Raw genomic sequence first — 24,080 nt, 5'->3', positions numbered from 1 at the left:
CCCTATGGTCCTTCATTTTGTTTCTTAAATTCCACATATGAGTGAGATCGTATGATAATTGTCTTTCTCTGATTGACTTATTTTGCTTAGCATAGTACCCTCTAGCTCCATCTACGTCATTGCAGAAGGCCATATTTCATTTTTTTGGTAGCTGAGTAATATTCCATTGATGTGTGTGTGTGTGTGTGTGTGTGTGTGTGTATACCATAGCTTCTTTATCCATTCATCTGTTGATGGACATCTTGGCTCTTTCCATAGTTTGGCTATTGTGGATATCGCTGCTATAAACATTGGGGTGCAGGTGCCCCTTCGGATCACCCCATTTGTACCTTTGCGGTAAATACCCAGTAGTGCAATGCCTGGATCATAGGGTAGCTCTATTTTCAAAATTTTTAAGAACCTCTATACTGTTTTCCAGTGTGGCTGCACCAGCTTGCATTCCTACCGACAGCGTTGGGGTGTTTCCCTTTCTTCGCATTGTCGCCAACTTCTGCCATTTCCTGACTTGTTAATTTTAGCCATTCTGACTGGGGTGAGGTGGTATCTAATTGTGATTTTGATTTGTATTTCCCTGATGCCAGGTGATGTGGAGCATTTTTTTCATGTGTCCGTTAGCCATTTCAGTGTCTTCTTTGGAAAAATGTCTGTTCATGTCTTCCACCCTTTTCTTGATCAGATTATTTGTTCTTTGGGTGTTGAGTTTGATAAGTTCTTTATAGATCTTGAATACTAGCTCTTTATCTGATATGTCATTTGCAAATATCTTCTCCCATTCCTTCGATTGTCTTTTGGTTTTATCAAGTGTTTCCTTTGCTGTGCAAAAGCTTTTTATCTTCATGAATTCCCAATAGTTCATTTTTGCCTTAGTTTCTCTTGCCTTTGGAGACATGTCTAGCAAGAAGTTACTGTGGCCAAGGTCGAAGTGGTTGCTGCCTCTGTTCTCCTCTTGGATTTTGATGGTCTCTTATCTCACATTTAGGTCTCTCATCCACTTTGAGTTATTTTTGTGTATGGTGTAAGGAAGTAGTTTAGTTTCATTCTTCTGTATGTAGCTGTCTAATTTTCCCAACACCATATGTTGAAGAGACTGTCTTTGTTCCATTGGATATGCTTTGTCGAAGATTAGTTGACCATACAGTTGAGGGTCCATTTCTGGGTTCACTATTCTGTTCCACTGATCCATGTGTCTGTTTGTGTGCCAGTACCGTACTGTCTTGATGATTATAGCTTTGTAATAGAGCTTGAAGTCCGAAATTGTGATCTCACTAGTTTTGGTTTTCTTTTTCAACATTTTCAACATTCATTTGGCTATCCAGGGTCTTTTCTGGTTCCATACAAATTTTAGGATAATTTGTTCCAGCTCTGTGAAAAAAGTTGATGGTATTTTGATAAGGATTGCCTTGAATGTGTAGATTGCTCTAGGTAGCATATTTGTTAATTTATTACAAATTAACAAATTGTCAATTTGTTAATTTTTTTTCTTCCAATCCATGAGCATGGAACGTTTTTCCATTTCTTTGTGTCTTCCTCAATTTCTTTCATGAGTGTTCTATAGTTTTCTGAGTAAAGATCCTTTGCCTCTTTGGTTAGGTTTTTTCCTAGATATCTCACAGGTTTTGGGTGCAATTGTAGATTGGGTGCAATTGTAACTTCTCTTCCTTCTTTCTCATTATTAGTGTATAGGAATGCAGCTGATTTCTGTGCATTGACTTTATATCCTGCCACTTTGCTGAATTCCTATATGAGTTCTAACAATTTTGGGGTGGAGTCTTTTGGGTCTTCTGCATAGATTATCATGTCATCTGCAAAGAGTGAGAGTTTGACTTCTTCTTTGCTGATTTGGGTACCTTTTATTTCTTTTTGTTGTCTGTGCTGAGAATAGGACTTCTAGTACTATGCTGAACAGCAGTGGTGATAGTGGGCATCCTGCCATGTTCCTGACCTTAGGGGAAAAGCACTCAGTCTTTCCCTATTGAGAATGATATTTGCTGTGGGCTTTTTGTAGATGGTTTTCATGATATTGAGTATGTTCCCTCTCTCCCTACACTGTGAAGAGTTTCCATCAAGAATGGATGCCATACTTTGTCAAATGTTTTTTTTCTGCATTTATTGAGAGGATCCTCTGGTTCTTGTCCTTTCTTTTATTTATGTAGTGTATCACATTGATTTGTGGATATTGAACCAACCTTGCAGCCCAGGAATAAATCCCACTTGGTTGTGGTGAATAATCCTTTTAATGTACTGTTGGATCCTATTAGCTAGTATTTTGGTGAGAATTTTTGCATCCATATAATCAGGGGTATTGGTCTGTAATTCTCCTTTTTGGTGGGGTCTTTGTCTGGTTTAGGGATCAAGGTAATGCTATCCTCATAGAAAGGGCTTGGAAGTTTTCCTTCTCTTTCTATTTTTTGAAACACCTTCAGAAGAATAGGTAATAATTCTTCTTTAAGTGTTTGGTAGAATTCCTCTGGGAAGCCACCTGGCCCTGGGCTCTTACTTGTTGGGAGATTTTTGATTACTGCTTTAATTTCCTTGCTGCTTATGAGTCTGTTCAGGTTTTCTATTTCTTCCTATTTCAGTTTTGGTAGTTTGTACATCTCTGGGAATGCATCCATTTCCTCCAGATTGCCTAACTCCACTCAAGATCAATAAAAATATGTCGGTACCTCAACATATAATAGTGAAACTTACAAATCTCAGAAACATAAAATCCTGAAAGCAGCTTGAGACAAGAGGTCTGTAACCTACAAGGGCAGAAACTTTAGATTGGAAGCAGACCTACCTGGCAGGCCAGAAAGGACTGGCATAATTTAGTCAGGGTGCTAAATGAGAAAAATATGTAGCCAAGAATACTTTATTCAGCTAGGATGTCATTCAAAATAGAAGGAATGATAAAAAACTTTCAGGACAAATAAAATTTGTGATCACCAAACCACCCCTACAAGAAATATTAAACAGGATCCTCTAAGCAAAGAGAGAGCCCAAAAGTAACATAGACCACAAAGGAACAGTGACAATATAAAGTAACAGTTACTTTACTGGTAATACAATGGCACGCAATTCATATCTTCTAATAGTTACTGTGAATGTAAATGGGCTAAATGTCCCAATCAAAAGACACAGGGTGTCAGACTGGATAAAAAAGTAAGAGCCGTCAATCTGCTGTCTGCAACAGACTCATTTTAGACCCAAAGACACCTCCAGATTTAAAGTGAGGGGGTGGAAAACCATTCATCATGCTAATGGACATCAAAAAAAAGCTGGGGTGGCAATCCTTACATCAGACGAATTGGATTTTAAACCAGATACTGTAATAAGAGATGAGGAAGGACACTATATCATAATTAAAGGGTCTATCCAACAAGAAGATCTAACAATTGTAATATTTATGCTCCTAACATGGGAACAGCCAATTATATAAGCCAATTAATAATAAAATCAAAGAAACACATCAATAATAATACAATTATAGTACGGGACTTTAACAACCCCCTCAATGCAATGGAAACATCATCTGAGCAGAAGATCAACAAGGAAATAATGGCTTTGAATGACACACTGGACCAGATGGACTTCACAGGTATATTCAGGACATTCCATCCTAAAGCAACAGAATACGCATTCTTCTTAAGTGCACACAAATGTTCCTAGAAGGAACATTTTTCCAGAATAGATCACATAGTGGGTCACAAATCAGTCTCAACTGGTACCAAAAAATTGGGATCATTCCCTGCTATTTTCAGACCACAATGCTTTGAAACTGGAACTCAATCACAAGAGGCAATTTGGAAAGAACTTAAATGCATGTAGGCTAAAGAGCATCTTACTGAAGGAGCAATGAGGAAATTAAAGAATTAAAAACAAAATCATGGAAACAAAAGAAAATGAAAACACAACTGTTCAAAATCTTTGGGATGCAGTAGAGGCAGTCCTAAGAGGGAAGCATGTAGCAATACAAGGCTTTCTCAAGAACAAGAAAGGTCTCAAATACACAGCCTAAAGGAGCTGGAGAAGGAACAGCAAATAAAGCCTAAACCCAGAAGGAGAAGAGAAATAATAAAGATTAGAGCAGAAATCAATGAAATAGAAACCAAAAGAACAGTAGAACAGATCAATGAAACTAAGAGCTGGTTCTTTGAAAGAATTAATAAGATTGATAAACCCCGGGCCAGACTTATCAAAAAGAAAAAAGAAAGGACCCAAATAAATAAAACCATGAATGAAAGAGGAGAGATCACAGCCAACACCAAAGAAATACAAAAAATTATAAGAACGTTTTATAAGCAACTATATGCCAATAAATTAGGCAATACATGGTGTTTTTTTTTTAAATTACTATTATTATTTTCCTTAACAAAAAGATGTTTTAGGAAGTAACATCTATCCTTTGAGATGAAGTTACAGTTATCTTTAGTGGAGTAATTCTTTTAACATGAGTTTTTTTTTTTTTTCTTTTTTTTTTTAACATGTCTTTTTTTTTTTAAGTTTTAAGAGGTATGGCATTATGATATTTTTCTATGAGCACATCTTTATATCTTTCCTTTCCATCTCTCACTATCCACCTCTTACCAAATATAGAAAAGATATATATATGGATATATTATTAGGGTCAGAGTGGATTAGAAATCTTTTTTTTTTAATTTCTGCATTAATTCCTTATAATTATTAGCATCTTTCCCATTTACAACGAAAATGTAGTATTTTTTTTTAATTGGAATAAATAGAAAAGAGTGGTAGAAAATCATGTGAGTTAAATCTTCATCTTTCATTATGGTTAACCGAATCTATATAAAGTTATTAAATACTATTTAGAAATATGAATATTACCACCAAAATACGTCTTAAAAGAAGATACATATTGATGACAGGGAATGGGATAATGTATTATTCTTCTTTGTAATTACTGCTATAGTATTTTATTTTCCCCCCTGTACAGCTTATTGATTTCTTTATAAATACCTCTCTGGCTGTCTCTCTCTGTCAAATTAATAAATAAAAGCTTTTAAAAAGGAATTAAAAAAGGGGGGGGGGGCTCCTAGGTGGAGCAGTTGTTAAGCATCTGCCTTCGGCTCAGGGCGTGATCCCAGCGTTCTGGGATCGAGCCCCACATCAGGCTCCTCCACTAGGAGCCTGCTTCTTCCTCTCCCACTCCCCTTGCTTGTGTTCCCTCTCTCACTGGCTGTCTCTCTCTGTCAAATTAATAAATAAAATCTTTAAAAAAAAGAATTAAAAAAATACCTCTTTCTACTAAGAAATTGAACATATAAACTCAGCCTATCACAGAAAATGTGCATGGAAAATAAGTTCACTTGGTGAAGCTGTACAAAAGGGAGTTAAATGCCAATGCTTCACCAAATACTTTGTCTAAACCTGGGGAGGGGGGATCACATCGTTTCCCTAATCTAAGTAGTCTTGGTGTTGAACATTCTGTATGTCTATACATGCTCAATATCTCATACACAAGCCACTTTTAGGTTTGAAATTAGCAAGAGGGCATGATTTTATTCTGGTTTTATGAGAATGTATTCTTGACTCAAAGTCTACTTGATTAAAACAATTATATATGTATGTATATATATATATATATACACACACAATAATATATAGCAGAAATATAAATATAAATAAATCAATATAAGAAATGTAAACTAAATAAGTGTATACAGTTGTATACATATAGTATATTTTAAGAGAGTATATACAGGTTTTATTATAGTAGAGTAATAGAGTATATATATGTATATGTTCATATATATATACTCATGAATTTTAGAACCATATGTGAAGTAATGCTGATATTAAAATTAGCATCCCTTTTGTCTAGTAGTATTCATATATGAATTTAGTGATTTCACATACCATATATTTAGTAACTTATCAAATTCCTACAGTGTTTTTCACAATTTACCTTTTGACTAATGATTTCTTTATACTAATTTTTGCTGAATTTGATTTGGATGGTTTTCAGAGAGAAGTACAAATGCAGGATGATATTTTTACATGGCCCAAACGGTTTGAGGGAAAGCCTAAAAGGGAGACTGCCAAGCTGCAACATTGAGGAGTGGCAGAGGGGTAAGAAAAGCAGTCTCTGACTATGACTGCAGTATAGGCATAGTACAAGGAGTGCAATTATCCAATAGCTGTTATTATTGTGACATTATTTTTTTTCCCACTAACCACCACTCTGATGTGGTTTCATCCCTTTATCATAGTTAAGAATGACATAAAAGTCAACATCCTCCTGACTTCAGGGTAACCCATAGGCATGTGTTATCTCCTTATTGTTTTACAAGCCCAGTAAAGGACTATTAGTAAGATCTTTCTCCTAGAATTGGAGAGTGAAATACAGTTTTTAAGGTATGGTGGTGGTATTAAGGGCTTCTGTTTAGGATGGAAGATGAGGTCACTGAGAATTGCAGCTGTGGCTCTGACTGCCTTTTGCCCTTATCTAGCTTATGAGGACAAAGTAATCAGTGTTACAATCTTCTGCCTGTTAATATGGGTTTTTCCTGAAGAGTTCTACGAACTAAGAAATTCTTTTTCTTTCTTTTCTTTTTAACTTTAAGGCATACACCATGCTTTGATATCTATTATTTAATTTGTGTATTTTCCTATCCACCTCTGTCGTAATCTGAGATTACTCTTGCCCCACACACTATCTACATAATTATTAAAGCTCTCATGTGAATAAAATACGTTGCTAAGCCTGACCAATGCTTATTGCTCTCTGAGGGAGAGAATCTGACTCATTCAAGGAAATGAGTCCTTTTCTGTGATATTTGTAAATGTAATCTAAAAAGAAAAGTCCATCACTCTTCTGAGTGAATGGACTGTTAAATTTCTATGTGGGAGCTATTGGCAACCATGTTTTCCATACAGCTTCAAAAAAAAATCAGTGAGTGGAAATAGAAGCAGTCTCACAGAATTGGTAAAGACTGAAAGAAAGGACAAATTTTAACTCCTCAAAACCATTTTTCTGGACTTAGTTCTATTCCAGTTCTCTTTATAAAACATTTTCCAATTTCTTCAAGTTATTTCAGGTCAGGTCTTGGTTATTTGCAATCAAAATAATCCTTATCAATACATTAGATATATGTAAAGTTATGTATTCAATAAGCTTTTAGAAGGTAATTTAAAAAATTCCTGTTAAGTGTTTAAAAACAAATCTTCCCACTGGCGTGAAGAAATCCTTAGTCACATAAGGAAAATAATGCTAATAAGGAAAAGCATTGCAGCTATTAAGAAACACATAGGTGTCATAGGTCAAGTTCCCAAGAAACAGCCTCTGAGATGTGGGTTTGTGTGAAGAGTTTATTGGGGATTATCCTCAGGAACAATACTATAAGTGGGAGAGGAAAGCTCATTGGGATAAAGGAGAAGTTGAACTGCAGTGCACTCCAGCCCCATAGGAAGCTATCAAGTTGGATGGCCTTCAAAGATGTCTCTATAATTAGGATTTATCCTCAGGTCAACTAGCATTGAATGCAGTCACTGACTTCTAGTTGAGGTCAATTCCTGAAGAAAGGATTCAGCTGTGTTTTTAGGTGTTGAGATTGGTAACTTCTTTATAGATTTTGGATACTAGTCCTTTATCTGATAAGACATTTGCAAATATCTTCTCCCATTCCATCAAGGAATGGGCAGAAGACATGAACAGACATTTCTCCAAAGAAGACATACAAATGGCCAACAGACACATGAAAAAATTCCCAGCATCAGGGAAATACAAATCAAAACCACAATGAGATACCACTTCATCTTGTGAGAATGGCTAAAATTAACAACTTAGGGAACAACAGATGTTGGCAAGGATGTGGAGAAAGGGGAACCCTCTTGCACTATTATTGGGAATGCAAACTGGTGCAGCAAAACAGCATGGAGTTTCCTCAAAAAGTTGAAAATAGAACTACCCTACAAAAATTTGCGGTCTGATGGGGAAGTTGGTACCTAGGGCCCAAAGCAGGGAGTTTTGGGCAGTATACCACAGTACCCACTACATTAGATACAATGATATTTCTAATTCTTATTTAATTTATATTTAGCTAATGGTTTTTTTAAGATTTTTTTTTTTTAATTTATTTGAGAGAATGCAACAGAGAGAGAGAGAGTGCACGAGCAGCGGTGAGCAGCAGGCAGAGGGAGAAGCATGTTCCCCACTGATCAGAGAGCCTGACATGGGACTCGATCCCATGACCTTGGGATCATGACCTGAGCCGAAGGCAGATGCTTAACCAACTGAACCACACAGGTGCCCTTTAGCTAGTGATTTTAAGATAATGTTAATTAACAATAATATGCCCCATGTGATTCCTAGCAGTATAGTAAAATGTGAAGGAAGGTGAGTAGACTACCAACAATCAAGCAAATAAAAAAAGAAATTATTCTCTGTCATAGATACTTTCACTTTTTCATCTGATATTCAGGGATAGAATGTATAGAGAGAGTGATGTCTGTAATTGGAAAACATTTGGCATATTCAGTGTTTAAACCTCATCCCAACCTAGGTAAGGTAATTCCTCAAGAGACGAAGAGACTTACAATTTTAAATAAGAGAAATTTCATAACATATAGCCTTTTATTATTGTTTATTTGACTCTAGTAGCATTCATTGTGGGGGTTATGTAAAGAGGGGGAGACACCAGAATGGAAGTTAAATGTTGTCCATATGTTCTACAACATCCTCCATACTCACTTCATCAACCAGTCCAGCCCTATGACATGGGAAAAATAAGATACATGAGCAATGATTTTTCATGTTTTGTAGCAAATGTACAGGTTCTGTAATGAGAAAGTTATTATAGTTTAAATTATTATAATTTCTTTGATTATTTGCTGGGTATCTTCACTGAACATTATCCACTGATATTCTCACTAAATGCCATTACTTTAAAATTCGAAATTATTCAAAAACTCAGTGGCATAGAAGCACTTCTTCAGAACCATAGGTCACTATGTAAGAAGTCTGCTCACCAGCATATTAGCATTGGTGACAGCACAGCAAAGGAAAACACCATTTGCAAGCATTAGAATGTAGTAAAAGAGCTCTAGCCAGAATCCTTGCACCTCTAAGCTTTGCAAAATTAGTCATAAAAGTCTGAACTATTCTTAATATTTTTGTAAATCTAAATTTTATTTTTTTAGTATTTTATGAACTAAAGGTATGTTTTCTTTTTAAAACAGGAATTAACTGATTTTAATATCTAATTTCTCTGCTGATAAAATATATTATTAAGCAGTGTTGTTAACCATAAGGCAAGAAAAGTTATTAATTAAAATCACTTTGTTTTATTGAAATGATATTTTAAAAACTATGTGCAAAATAATAAAAGCCATTTTATTTAGTAAGTTTGAAAATTGTTGATGTAAAAAAAAAAAGGACTTGGAGGCTAAAAACTAGAGTTATAATTCTGTTTCTGCTACTAAATAGCTGTGGTTTGGGAGGTCACTTAAAATGTCTGCTCCTCTGTAAAATTAGATAATAGGGTAAGTCATCTTGAAAAATCTCTTTAAACTCTAATGTTCAGTCATTTTTTAATTTTTTTTTGATATTCCATTTTCTTTCTACACTCCAGTTCCTCTCTCTGACCCCAGGTAAAGGTGTGGGGAGGAGATCATTTGGAACATTTCTACTCTTTTGCACACTTCAACAGGATAATTATCTTCACAAGATTCAACAAATGTCCATTTCTCATCCATTCAGATTCATTTATTCATATAGCAAATGTTTTTTTTCAGTACTTTCTAATTATCATTTTATCTGCTAGATACCAGGAACAAGATAAAATGTATTCTTAAGGTGCTTACAGTCAAGCAGGAGAATCAAAAGTGCATGTATGTTATAGTACTTGGTACTGTGTTGTAATTTGCAAGAATGGGAGCTTGTTCAGTATTCATAAAGAACACAGGGGAAGAGCTGACCAACTACAGAGGAGATATTTTGAGAATATTAGGTGAGGAGTAGTGTACAGCTGGCTGGAGCGTAATTCTTGCCTGAGGTCCTATTGGCATTTTTTTTTTTCCCTGAGAGAATATGAGATTCCTCGGTTGAGTTTCCAACACAGTACCGAAAATCTCTTATACATTATCCACAATAGAGATTCAAATATTTATTTTTGTCCTTTGTATTTCAATAATATTTGTGGCAGAATCCAGTTACAAATAAGAAAGAAAACTGAATTAAATTAAATAATTAGTTTTTGACCTATTTCTTTTAAACTTGTGAAAATAATTTCAGAAAATTTCTTCTTTATGAAGAGAGTTGAAATATTTTGAGAAAAACATGGAGTATGGTGTTAGGGGCAGTCCAGTCTACTTCCATTAATTCATTTTTCTCTCTTACAATGCTTCTTTATATAAACACTTGCCCACTTTCTCCTCTAACTCCTCAAAATAAAAGCTTCAGTATGTATCAACTCTGACAAGTTCCGACATTTCTGCAGACATCATGTTCTGAATCTATTTAGTGTTCCGTCATTTTATCCAGCCACATATCGGGAGTCCATCCTGAACGCCATGCTCAGTTCTTTTAAAAAGTGTTTAGTATAGGGATGCCTGGGTGGCTCAGGTGGTTAAGCAGCTGCCTTAGGCTCAGATCATGATTCCAAGTCCCATGTCAGGCTCCTTGCTCAGCAGGGAGCCTGCTTCTCTCTCTGCCTGCAACTTCCCCTGCTTGTCTCTCTATGACAAATAAAATAAATAAATAAATAAATAAATAAATAAAATCTTTAAAAAAATCTTTTAAAAGAAGTGTCTAGTATAAATACAAAACAATGGAAACAAGTAAAATACTGTTTTATTTTTATGGAGCACTTAGATATTAAGCATGGAGATGAAAGCCACATTTATTATGCAATAGTCCTTGAAGAAACTATCATTTTTTTTGTAAAGACAAGTGTCAGTCTAACAAATTCAAACCTGGTGCATATTTATATTTGAGATTTTTTAAATTCTAAGTGCTCTTCTTGGTGTTTCAAAAGGAAAAAAAATGTTATTCTTTATCTGAAGATTATATTTGTTTTTACAATGAGACTCTGATTTTATGTGAAACTTTGAATATTTGGCACCCAATCTATAGTGTATGTTTAGACTTTATGGAATTTATCTTAGAATCTAGAGATGTCTTCTCACTTCATATTCTCCCTGAACTCATCCAATTCCATGACTTGACTTGCCATTTGTAAATAGATAACTTCCAAGTTTTTATATCTAGTAGAAACTGTATTACAAAAATTCAGTGCAGTACGGGAAACTGTCTACTTCACATCCTTGCTTATATGTCTAAGAGACACACAAAAGCTTCATTTATTGAAACATGAACTCCTGGTAACTACATGCAAATATATACGAAGAAATATACACACCTGCCTAAGAACATACGCATGTAAGAAATCCTCAGCTTGTGCAATGTTCCTTATGTTAACAAGTTTGATGGCCATTAAAAAATGATGATTATAAAATAAATACGTTTGTTGTTAAAAAATTGCAAACTATAGAAAAGTATTAATCCAATAATTTCACCTGTTATCGAGCAACCTAATACTCCTGGCATGTTCAGGGATTTCCTTTAGTACATTAAATTTCAAACAGCTCTTTCTTGGCCATTTACTCTTTACTCATGGCATTTTTTTATTCTTTAGGTGTAATCAATATATTTTTTAATTTTTCTATTTATATTCATTAAATTATGTTTCAATTTAATCTTTTTTTTTCTTTTTCATTTGTATTTTTTCTCTTTTACTTACTCCTTAAAGTATCTGATAACCCCTGTGTATAATTTCATACTTAAACACAAGATGAAGGAATGATTGATTGGAGGGCCGTAAGTTGCCTTTGGTAAAATTTTAAAAAGACAACCTTTTCTCTGGAAAAATGTAGACCTAGCACATGACTTGGTAAGTAGAGTGTGAGCAATGCTTCAGCCCCACTAGCTGTCTTGATCAGGCATCCTAACGTTGTGGGAGCCTTAAATTCTAGATTGACAAGGTGCCAACATTCACGTTAGCTGTTCCTCTCCTCCAAAAAATTTAATTAAATGCCTTTACTCAAGAAGCCTCTGAATTATTTTCTGTATAGAGGACTTGAGTACAATTGTTCTGTACTTAAGAGTAAATGGAGGTGGGAAAGTAAAATAATTCATGAAGCAAACATTACATTGTCCTTTTGTTTTCAGCCTCATATCTTCTATTTCCATATATGACACCTGGGGCATCAGGGTCTGGAGGCCCAACAGGGTTCTGCTAGGCAGATCTGCTCTATTCTGTTTTGGAGTATACCTCTAAGAGTTGCTTTCTTTATTTTCCTTCGTTTGTCACTTTTGCTTCCTCATTTCCATCTTCCATAAATGAATGAAGTAACTTTTATTGATACTCTCTTTTCTGTGTATGTATATTTTTGTTCCTCTATTATAATTTTAATGAAGTCTTAGAAAAAAGAGAAGGTAAAACATTTTGCTCAAATCACCTCTTCAAGCAGAAGCCCACTAGGCATTTAAAAATGTAGTCATAAAAATGTTTCTTCAAATGAGCCATTCATAAATGTCTTAAGTGTAACGTTTCCATTCACTTATTAAAGAGACATTTCATAATTATCATTTTTTATTTACTTTATTGACTTAATTTTAAAGAGCTTTACGTAAATCTTTCCTTTAGCAATAGGATGGGCTTACCTTCTTGGGCTTCTCATATGTTTGTTGTTTAGAATCTTCTGAGTCTTTTAGCAGGTGTGTACCTCCTCATTCCTGCATATTCAGAAGTTATCTGTTCCTGCCATCTTCTTCTATTGTTTCTGTTATCTATGACTGTATTAGCAAACCATTATGCAACTTAAGCAATCATGTTATAATTTCTTGAGTCTCTTATTTGACAAGAGCTCAGCTGAAACATTCTCCTAGCCTTTCTTAAGGTTTCTCATGCACCTGCACTTGGATGTAGTTAGGCTGGGACATCCAAAATGGCTTTACTGACATATCTGGCATCTCGATGCTGGGATACTCAAAGGCCAAAACCTTATTCAGTCTTGTGCAGTCTTTCTAAGAGTCCAGCTTATACTTCTTTGCTTTGTGGAACCTGGCTTCAAAAGTGAATGTTTACATGTGTAAATATGTAATAGGCCTTTGTTTACATCTAGATTGCTGTTGGCATGTCCCATAGATCATGCCAGTCACATGACCAACCCAGAGTTAATGTGGGTGGAGACTAAAAAAGGGCATAACTACCAGGAGTGTGGCTCCTCAGTGGTCATAATGATTAACTGTCTACCCTACCCATCTACTAATAACAGAGATGTTCTTCTGTCATCTGACTACTTGAAGAAGAACACATTACTAAGTATTTTGGATCACTATATGATTTATGTTCAGGAGCAATTCATGAAGCATCTTGATATAAAAAAATAGAAGAAAGAAAAAGGATAAATTCAGCACTCTTATTCTTCTTGTCTTTGCTGCTTCCTACTATTGATCTAACTACCCAAAGTCCAGGAAACTACCTCTTACGTATTTCTGCCCTTACTCTGTTGAATTACCGGGAGCTAGATTTCATAACAGGTGTTACAGAACATAATTCCCATAGTCTGTCCCTGACTCCATGTAACACTTATGTCAACTGTACTTTCGTATATGTTTTACTTCTCCATATTCCATTCTTTTCCCATTTATTCAGAGTTCCCAACCCTTATTAATTACAGGAGCCCATTCATTAAAAGCTCTATTCAGATTGTACTTTATTCTATAAGATTTCCTGTGATTGACTGAACTGATAAAAAGTCATCACTCTCTCTTCTCTTCCTTGATCTTGATAAAAAGTCAACACTATCTCGTCTCTTCTTTGATCTACTATTCTAATAATTATAACTTTGATAACTTTACCAACTATTAGATTCTAAATAAATATATATTGAAAAGTGAAATCAAAGTGTAATGACTGTACTTTAGCCTACAAATAACAGACTCTAAATTAATATTTATATAATTATTTAATTTTGAGCACATATTTGTGTCAGGTACTTTTCTAAGTGTTTTACATGTATTAAGTCATTTAATTCTCTTTTTTCTCTTTCTCATATACACATTCAGACACACATAAAGAGGGAGTACTTTTTTTATTCGTATTAAAGTATAAGGTGACTAAAGTTAAGAATATTTCTTAAAATCTTGTTGTAAGTCAAGAGTGACATGAGGATTTGAAGCCAGTTCTTTAACTAGAGCTCATGATCTTAGTCATCTGGCTCTACTGAATCATATTAATTCTTTCTATGAGTTTCTCACAGAAAGTGTGTTTTTTAAATAAAGCTACAGATTTGTAATTAATATTTTAATTAATATTTTAATTAATATTTTATCTATTAATGTTTCATAGAATCATAAAAATCCAATGATAAGACTTTAATGTTCACCTAGTGCTATAGCCTCATTTTAAGGAAGAGGTAGCATTAATGATTTACTCAAGAAAGATCCAAGACTTGAGCTGAGATTCTCTCTCTAGCTTTTACATCTTACAACCCAGATTTAACATGACAAAGTTCCATTTATGTAGCAATGATAGGTGTTGGGTATAAGAGGGAAATAATTTGAGAGGATTGGAACTAGTGGTTTGGAATAAGTTTAAAGGGGGGAAAAACATGCTTAGAAGATTTTGGAGCCTATTCAAAAGGTATGTATTTTTTCCGACGTTCAATAAATGTCTGTTAAAAAATACAATAGTAACTAATTAGAGGCAATCAGAATGGCAACAATATACGTACTGACAGATTTGAAAATTGAAAACACATCCAAAAAGATCATATTCACTTTTTTGGATGAACATGTGGGTGTAGAGCACACCTCCAGGTCCTGGAATTTCTCAGTTCATATGTTTTTGATGATATTAGAACTCTGGAAGTATAAAAGTGGTGGGAGAAATAGTTTATGGAAAATATGCAGTGTATTAGAAAAGTAGGGAACAGATTGCCAATAAAAAGAATTTTTCAGCCTTATCTGAGATTTGTTTTAATTGAGATTTTAAACCAAAATAAGCCTTAATTTAATTAGAAAACTCCTCACAAACCATTCCATCTAATAAAAGCAAATTTTTTTCATTGTTCTAGATGTCTATGAGGAGTTTTCCCCTCTGTTAAGGGGATGTAACTATCCCCAATTTCCATCTTAGACTGATTTCCCAAATAAATCACAATAAAAAAATTCAAATGTTTTGTCATTGAAAAATTCATGAAAGCAACATACTAATTTCAGAACTCTCTTAATGGAAAAACTTGAACAAATTTTATTTTACATATACTTACCCCCACTTTTTTCTTCATAAAGGGTAACACTAAAATAGACTTTAGCTGAGAGACCCCTTAAGGGATTCAGAAATGACTTCTGGGAATTTTTAGTTGTTATAACTTCTATTTAGAATCTCAGCATAAAACACAGTTATTTTGTTGTTCTTGTTCTTGTTGTTGTTGTTCTTGTTGTTGAATAGAGTAATTCAAAGTCATTTCTTATTCTACAAACATACAAAGTAAAAAGACAGTAAGATTGCATTTATTTTAAGCTGCTCATTTTTCTTCCATTCAGTGTTTTTTGCCTTGAGAACATTGTGCAATAATGTTTTATTCTAAGTCACCTGGCTTATTAAAAACAAAATTTCATGACTCACTTGGATTAGTCTATATTAATCAGGATCCAGTCAGGAAAGCAGAAATCAGTCTAGGTTTACGAAAAGTAGAGAAAAAGGGGGAAGAGATTTAATAAAGGGAATTGGTTAAACAGATTTTGGGAGAACTGAGAAGTCAAGCAAGACACAGTGAGATACTCCAGACAATTGCAAGGACAGGAAGCCATTAATTTGCATAGTTGAGAGACAAAGATGGAGGTGCTGCTACTAGGGCAGAAAGGCTGGGGCTGTGGAAAGGGAGCTAGAATCTTAGCAGGTGATCTCTAGTCCAAGATGGAGGATGGAGATCATACGGGGAGGAGCCAGGTATGGAAGCCAGAGGGAGAGAAGAGATGCAGCCACTGTAAGACACGCCATGAAGGAAAGAGACTTCCTGTTCTGGTTATGCCAACCTCATGCTAAAGGATAAAAGAAGCTGCTAAATGCAATTCTTTTAGTTACAGAGTGGAAAAGGGAAGGGTGAACTATGGATTTGAAGGCAAACAAGCAATTGATAAGCACAGTTTAGGATTCTAATTCGTCTCAACTCCTTTTAAATGTAAATTTAAATCAGAAATATTTTGAAAAGTTTGTGTTGTTATTGTTATTATTGTAATTTCATAATAAGTTCAAGAACAGTGCTCTCCAATAGGAATTTTCTGTGATGATGGGAATATTCTGCATCTGCTCTGCCCAGTACTGTAGTTGCAAGTAACATGTGGCCGTTATGAATTTGAAATGTGGCTAGTGTGACTGAGGAACTAAAGTTTTTATTTCATCAAATTTTAGTTAACTTAAAATTAAAGCGCCACATACACATGTTGATTGCCATATTATTATAGCACAGATCTAGACATGTTAGGATAACCAAATTTGTCTAACTAGACATCTTTGTAATTTACCTGACATGTAATAACTAAAAACTGATTGATAAACATGTCAAATCCCAGTGGGAAAGTATTTATGAAATGAATTGTATAATCTTGTATATTATGCAACTAAATTAAATCCTCAAGTGTAATTACTTCAGGATTTTACTTCCCTCTCATTTTCTCAACAATAAAAACTAAAAGAAAAACAAAAATCCAAAACCTATATTCAGAGTTCAGTTTGATCTATTCTACTCAGAAATCTTTCCTTAGTATAGAAATATTTTTTCTACTAAATCATCTGTTTCTGAAGTCATCAGAGAAAGATGTTTTTTCCAGAGACATTAAACATTTATTCAAAACAATTTTTTGACTCAAAACTGCTCAGACAAAACCTCAGTGAATAAAAATGTGTGAGAGAGAATTAAGAGAGAAGATAAACATCTAAGTGATTTCAAATAATGACCTCCATAATACTAATTTACTATAATGAACTGTTTTCCACGGAAAGCTTTTTTATAGAGCTTTATTGAAGTATATAATTCGTACACAAAGGACTGCACATATTTAATGTGTACAATTTAATGACATGCAAACCACAATCAAGGTAATAGACACATCCAGCCACCTCCCAGAGTTTTCTTACTTCCCTTTGTTTGTTTGTTTTTTCTCATGGTAAGAACACTTAATATGACATCTACTTTAACAAATTTTGAAGTGCAAAATACCACATTGTTAATTATAGTATCTATGTTGCACAGCAGATCTCTAGAATTTATTATTCTGGCATGAATGACATTTTATCTCCATTGAGTAACAACTTCCCATTTCCCCCACCCTCCAGACACTGGCAATTAATATTTTATTCTCTAACTTCTATGACTTTGACTGTTTCAGATACCTCATATAAATGAAATCAAGAAGTATATGATCTTATGTGACTGGTGTATTTCAGTTAGCATAATATGTCCTCTAGGTTTATCTGCGTTATCACAAGGCAGATATTTACTTCTTTTTTAAGGCTGAATATTTCATTGCATGTATATGCCACATTTTCTTTACACATCCAACTGTTGAGGAGCATTTATGTTGTGTCTGTATTGTGGCTATTGTTAATAGTGCTGCAGTGAACATGGGTGTGCAGATTCCTATTTGAGACTCCGATTTCAATTATTTTGGGTATATACCCAGAAGTGAAATTATACAGTAAGTTTATTATTTCCCCTAGCTTCTGCACCATTTTACATTACCAACAGTGTACAAGCGTTCTACTAATTTATCCACAACTTTGTCAGTACCTGTTATTTATTTATTTATTTTGTTTTAGTTGATTAATTTATTTTTAATACTAGCTGTAGTAACAGATAGGTGATATTTCATTGTAGTTTTGATTGCATTTCTGTATTAACTAATGATCTTGAACATGTTTTAATATACCTGTTGGTCATTTTTGTATTGTCTTTGCAGAAATGTCTGTTTCACTCTCTTTTGTCCATTTTTTAATCAAGTTATTTGGGTTTATTTTTTAGAGTTATAATTTTAGACCAAGCATTTTCCCACATCATTACAATTTCATAAGGCATAATTTTGATGGAAATATAATACAGATTGATTTAATTTACCTAGTCATTTTTATATTATTCATCACATAGGTTGCTTTATAATTTTTAACACTTTTCATAATCTAATTTGAACATATTTTGAATTATTTTTATATGATGACTTTCTATAATTACTAGGTCAAATGTTATAATGAACTGTTTTTAAGGCTTGGATATAGGCTGGTAAACTGCCATCTGGAAATACTGATTAATTTCAACTCCCATCTGAAATACATGAGAATATATACTGAAAATAAAGCAAGAACCTTAGCAACCTAAATGTAAGATATTGAAATACTAGTCACAGTTATAGGATCAGTACTGAGGAACATTCATTTCAACTGTCTCTGAGTCAAATGGTTTTTAAGCCTTTATTTTGGAAAAGTATCACCTAGATAGCTTCTTTAACATAATTCTTGAATACCAGCAAGAATATCAATCAAAAGTCAGGATATCTGCATTTTTAACTAGCTTTACTCTTGAATTCCATGCAAATATAAGAAAAACTCTAAGAAATGTTGCTTTAAAAACCTGCCCTCCTGACAGCCTGCCCTGGGACTTCAGACTTCCGAAGTGAGCCTCCACAACCATATAGGCCAATTCCTTTACATGTATTATATATACTTTTACTAATTGTTTTCTTTCTCTAGTAGAACCCTGATAATATAGATATTAATATCATTAATATTTATATAGTTATGTGTAAATTAGTATAATAATTACAAACTCATATATGTTTCCTACAATTGAGTGTTTTTAGTTCAATTATCTTATTTTTGCTTAGTGAGTAATTATTGTGTAGAACTCAACCCTTGATATTCCATCCAACTGTGTTTCTCTTTCTGTAGTCTTCAGCATTATTCTTTATGATTCCACCCTTGTCTTTTCTAATTTTGGCTGTGATTACTACAAATACAAAATTTATCACTCCTTTGTTCAAAACCTTTCAAATCTCCCCATAGTATTTAAAATAAAATTTAATACTAACATATGGCCCAAAAGACCCTCCATTATCTGGCTCTTTCCCCCTTCTGCAATCCTATCACTTGTTCCGCTTGTTCTTCTGTCCTGCTTGCTCTCATTGTTTCAGCTGCCCTTTCTGTGTTCTTCAACAGCTCATGCATGCTACATGACTTTACATGACTAACACTTGATAACTCTTCAATTTTCAGCTCATATATCAGTTCATTAAAGAGGTTTTTTCAGAAACTCCATCTTATTTATGTCCTCATAGCATTTTATACTTTCCTTCACAACCTCATCACTGTTTTAATAGTTTACATATTCAAGTGATTATCAGCTTTATATATGTCTCCTCAATGAGACAAACTGCAACGTGGGTAGAGACCATATCTATTTTATTCATTCCTTTAGGCTAGGTTTCCTTAAAAACAAACCTTGAATAAAAGGCTTGTGTGTAGATAATTATTTAGAAATGAGTTCTTTGAGTTAGTGGAAGGGACAGAGGGTATATACACGGAATGAGGAATCCCAGTAATTATGGCCACCATTATTGGTGACTGATGTTCAGTCTGTAGGTATATTCTGAGGATTAGGAATGCTTATCAGAACTATCCCCAGTGGGGATGAAAAATAGAAAAAAGAAGGTTGTATTTATTTCTTGTTTTGTCATTACAGCACTCATACTATTAGAATGCTCATGAGTGAATTTTAAACAGACTTCTGTGGCATCCCATGATGCAGAGACAGGGAACCCCCTGCAGAAAACAAGAAGTACTTGTTATGGTGACAGAAGCAAGGTGCAGTTAAATTACATCTGTGCAAAGCTAATTCAAAGCTTACCCTGAAATATTGGCCACAGAGTTGCTAGAATAAGAGATATGGCTGAAAGGATATGAAGCAGTGTAAAAGACATAAGATACAGCCTGCCATTTGTGCCCTCAAATCATGTACACTCTCTCAAATTAAATACAAACCATCACAAAACTGTAATACATGTGAACTAACGGAATAAGCTGTAATACCCATCACTTGAGGTGATACCAAAGTCGTAATTGATAATTCCATTTCTCTCCTACCATACTCCATGATTTCTTTTATCCTCAGCCAAAACATGGCTGGCCCATGCTACTTACTTAATCAGATGACCCTAGCTTTTATCCATGAGGAATCTAAGTTTTTAAATCACTTGCCCTTACTTACTGGTTCCTTCAATAGCTGGTTACCATTAAGGAAGCTTAAAGAGCTGTTCCAGTATATATTGCTGTCTCCAGACATATTTCTCCCTTCCTCAATTGTTTAGCTGCTATCTTAGTTCCCCATGATACTCTGTGTCAATTACCATAACCTCTGAACCCCCCACTGTATGAACTCCTTTTTCTGTACTGGCCCATTGCATGAGAAGCACAAAGTGACCACAAGGCAGATTGAGTGTAAATACTACCATGATCCCTTGTGAAAGCATCCTTTTGAGAATCAAGATCTCTTACCCTTTTCAAAAGTTATCACTGTAAGGATAGGAGCCAAAAACACAAGTAAGTCATTATATTTACAGTAAGAGGAGAAAATCCTATGTCTATGTTTCATACACTCATTCAGTTACTGAGAACAGTTATCTCTCTCTCTGTCTCCCTCTGTCTATCTCAAAGTATTCAGAAGAATCTGGAGGTACAAGTTTTTTCAGACTCATCTCAAGTTTCAGGGTCTGACTCTTCTCTCAATTTCTAGATTTTGACACAAGATAGAAGCTTTCTGGCATTCAAGACATACCTTGAGTTGCTTTATTAATTTAATTTAATTTAATTTAATTTAATTTTTAGTAATTTATTTTTAAACCATTTTATTAAGTTAAAAATGACATGTAAAAAGGTGTACACATTTAATGTATACATATACATATACATATACATATACATATACATATACATATACAGGATAGGTGTACATCTGTGAAACCATCACCACCATCAAGGCCACAGACATACCCATCACCTTCTAGAGTTTATTCCTGCCTCTAGTAGTAGTAGTAGTGCAGTGGTAGTAAAAACACCTAACATAAGATCTACCCTCTTAGAAAAGTTTAACTATAAATATAGTATCATTTGTTTTAGGCATGTTGCTGTATGGTAGATCTCTAGAACTTACCTTACAACTGAAACTTTGGACCTTTTGACCATCACCTGGCAATCACTGTTCTACTCTCTCTGCTTCTATGACTTTGACTCTTTTAGATTCTAAATAAAGATGAGCTCATACAATATTTGTCTTTTGATGTTTGGCTGATTTTACTTAGGACAATGCCCTCCAGGTCCACCCACATCATTGCAAATAACAGGATTTCCTTCTTTTTTAAGACTGGATAATATTCCATTGCAGGCATAAAGCATATACCTATACCACATTTTATGTTTTAAGGCTTCCAAAGAAATTAACAAAAAAGCATACTAGTGCATACTCTTTATGTAACCCTTGCCCCTTCATTTTAAATGCCACAGCTTCCTTGTAACTGAGCACTTAATTTTCTACCTGCACCTAATCACAATAATTTTGGGTGAGAGTCACGATCATTTTGATGCTATTACAAATGGACGGTAATCATCTTTCTAAATCACCAAAGAAATAGGGACCCCATTCCCTGCAACTGGGCAAGTGATCAGCTTTAAAATTCCGTCTGAAGGTTACCGATTGCTTTAACATAGGTAACCATGAAGGCAAAGATAAAGGCTTGAATGAAGATAGTTTATTGACAATATGATTTCAGAAAGTAGGTGACTGACACTGGTGCACTGGTGATCTGGAAAGTCAAGGAGAAAAACTTAATGTGAAGATGCAATATAAATTTGTTCTTATGAGGGACTGATACTCAGTTCTATGGGACATTTCAAGATTTTCATGAAATGAATCTCAGAGACTATTAATAGGAGATTAAAAGAGGGATATATATTTTTTTCTATAGTACTGTCCCCTATTGGTTAAAGGAGACCCTGTGTGCATCAGTTTCTGTATGTGTCCAGGTTGCACACATATGAATGGCAAACAACATCCATATTTTATCCTACCTTGAAGCAGAAGAGGAGCCCTTTAAAGGAAGGAGCACATGATGAAATACACAAGGCAAGGAACTGTAAGGTTTTAACTATGTGAACCTCAAAAGCTCGTGTGGAACATATCCTTAAAACAGTGGCTGGAGTGAAAAAATGAAGCCTGAGAAGTAATAGAATTACAGATCAGATACATTCATGATGCAACCTCTGATTCTTAACACAAGAGAAGAAATCAATAAAAATTTTCTGAGTGAATAAATGAATGCATGTACATCAATAAACATTTTCTGAATGAATAAATGAATGCATGTATACAATTAAGATATGGTTAGTAGCTGCATGGTTTAGGATAGAGCTGTTTACATAGTTTTTAGCTGAAGTAAATTTTGTGTATTGGTGAGTACGGTTTGGTTTATGTCTATAAATTCCTACCTTTAACTAATGTGTCATTTAGACAAAATAATATTAATGGTATGATCAATTAATCCATCAAATATATATATATATATATATATATATATATATATATATATATAATTATCTCCATTCATTTAGTTATATGGCTTGGAGTAGATAAAAAACTCAAGCAGTCTCTTCCAAGTACTTTTTTTTCCAGCTTTTTCTTGCCCCCATATTATTTAAGTTCTCTATCTCCAAATTTACATAAGGGTTGCCAAGGAAACCAGAAATTATGGTAACATAGACATTATTATTTATCTTAAGGAAAGAAAATACATGCTGTTCATACACTGACCCTTTAGCTCCATGCTCTATTGAAGGTAACAGCTGGAAAACAGCTGTAATAGTCTTCCCAAATCTTTTTTTTTTTTTAATTTTTCTCTTTGGTAGATTCTAGGTAATTTAAGTATATTTGGGGACTTGAAAGAGTGGATCACCAGACTATCAAAGTTTTAAAGGTTTGAATTGTTTGGCTCTGGCCCTGTGAGATAGTAATTCATTCTTCAAGGACACCAGACATTTTGGAATTGCCTATGTTTGCATGGGCATGTCAAATTTTCTTTCTGAGATTCAGTTTTCTTAGCTAAAAAGTTAGGTTTTGTATGATAAGTATCTTTAGATCTTTTTTTACTGCTACTTCACTTAGCTATCAGCCTGGAATGTTTTGTTGAAGCACTGGTAGGTATCCATATATGTTTGCAGGATTTTTTTTTTAAGTGACTTTGAAAGGATAGTGTTTTTCTTAATAAATACTGACTGGACATTAACTGCTGCTATACTTGAAGAATTCTCATTTCTTTTTTAGGGATTATTTCTCTAAAAACTTAATACAACAAGCTTTTTGTTCAATTGTCCATTTGCTTTTTCACTAAACATGTATTAGATCAATCCTAAACTCTTAAACTATCTTAGGCACTGAGGAATAGAGAAAGAACAATTCCTTCACTGAGAAGCTGTTTGATCCATCACTTTTTCCTCTCTCAATTCCTCTCATATATTTTTATAAGAATACAAAATTATATATCCATATGGAGCAGAATTTGGCAACATCTTACAAAAATACATTTACATTAACAATTTGACATTGAACCCTACTTCTAATAGGACTCTATTCAAAAGGTATTATCACAAAAATATAAAATGGCATAGGCACAAATTTATTCACTTAAGTATTATTTATAAAAATAAGATATTGAAAATCACACTATCAGTAGGATGGACTGAATGAACTATAGTCCATTAGCACAATGCAACATTACACATCTGTAAAATGGAATTCATATATGGATTTATCTTGAAGACATATAATAAAGTGATAGAATCAAGGTATAGAACTTTGTAGACTGCATGCAACATATTGTATGAGATAGGAATATGTGTATATATGTAGTAGTCACAAAAATGATAGAAAGATTAAAAATAGTGAAAATAATTTCATTTAAAAGCAGGAAGGAAACAAAACAGAAATGAGGAGAGTAATGGAACTGAGATTTCTGTGAATGTACTTGTTATATA

This window comes from Ursus maritimus, unplaced genomic scaffold (assembly GCF_017311325.1).
Source record: "Ursus maritimus isolate PB19 unplaced genomic scaffold, ASM1731132v1 scaffold_4, whole genome shotgun sequence".
Taxonomy (NCBI): Eukaryota; Metazoa; Chordata; class Mammalia; order Carnivora; family Ursidae; genus Ursus; species Ursus maritimus.
The sequence above is the reverse complement of the archived record's forward strand: the minus strand, read 5'-3'. Positions refer to the sequence as shown.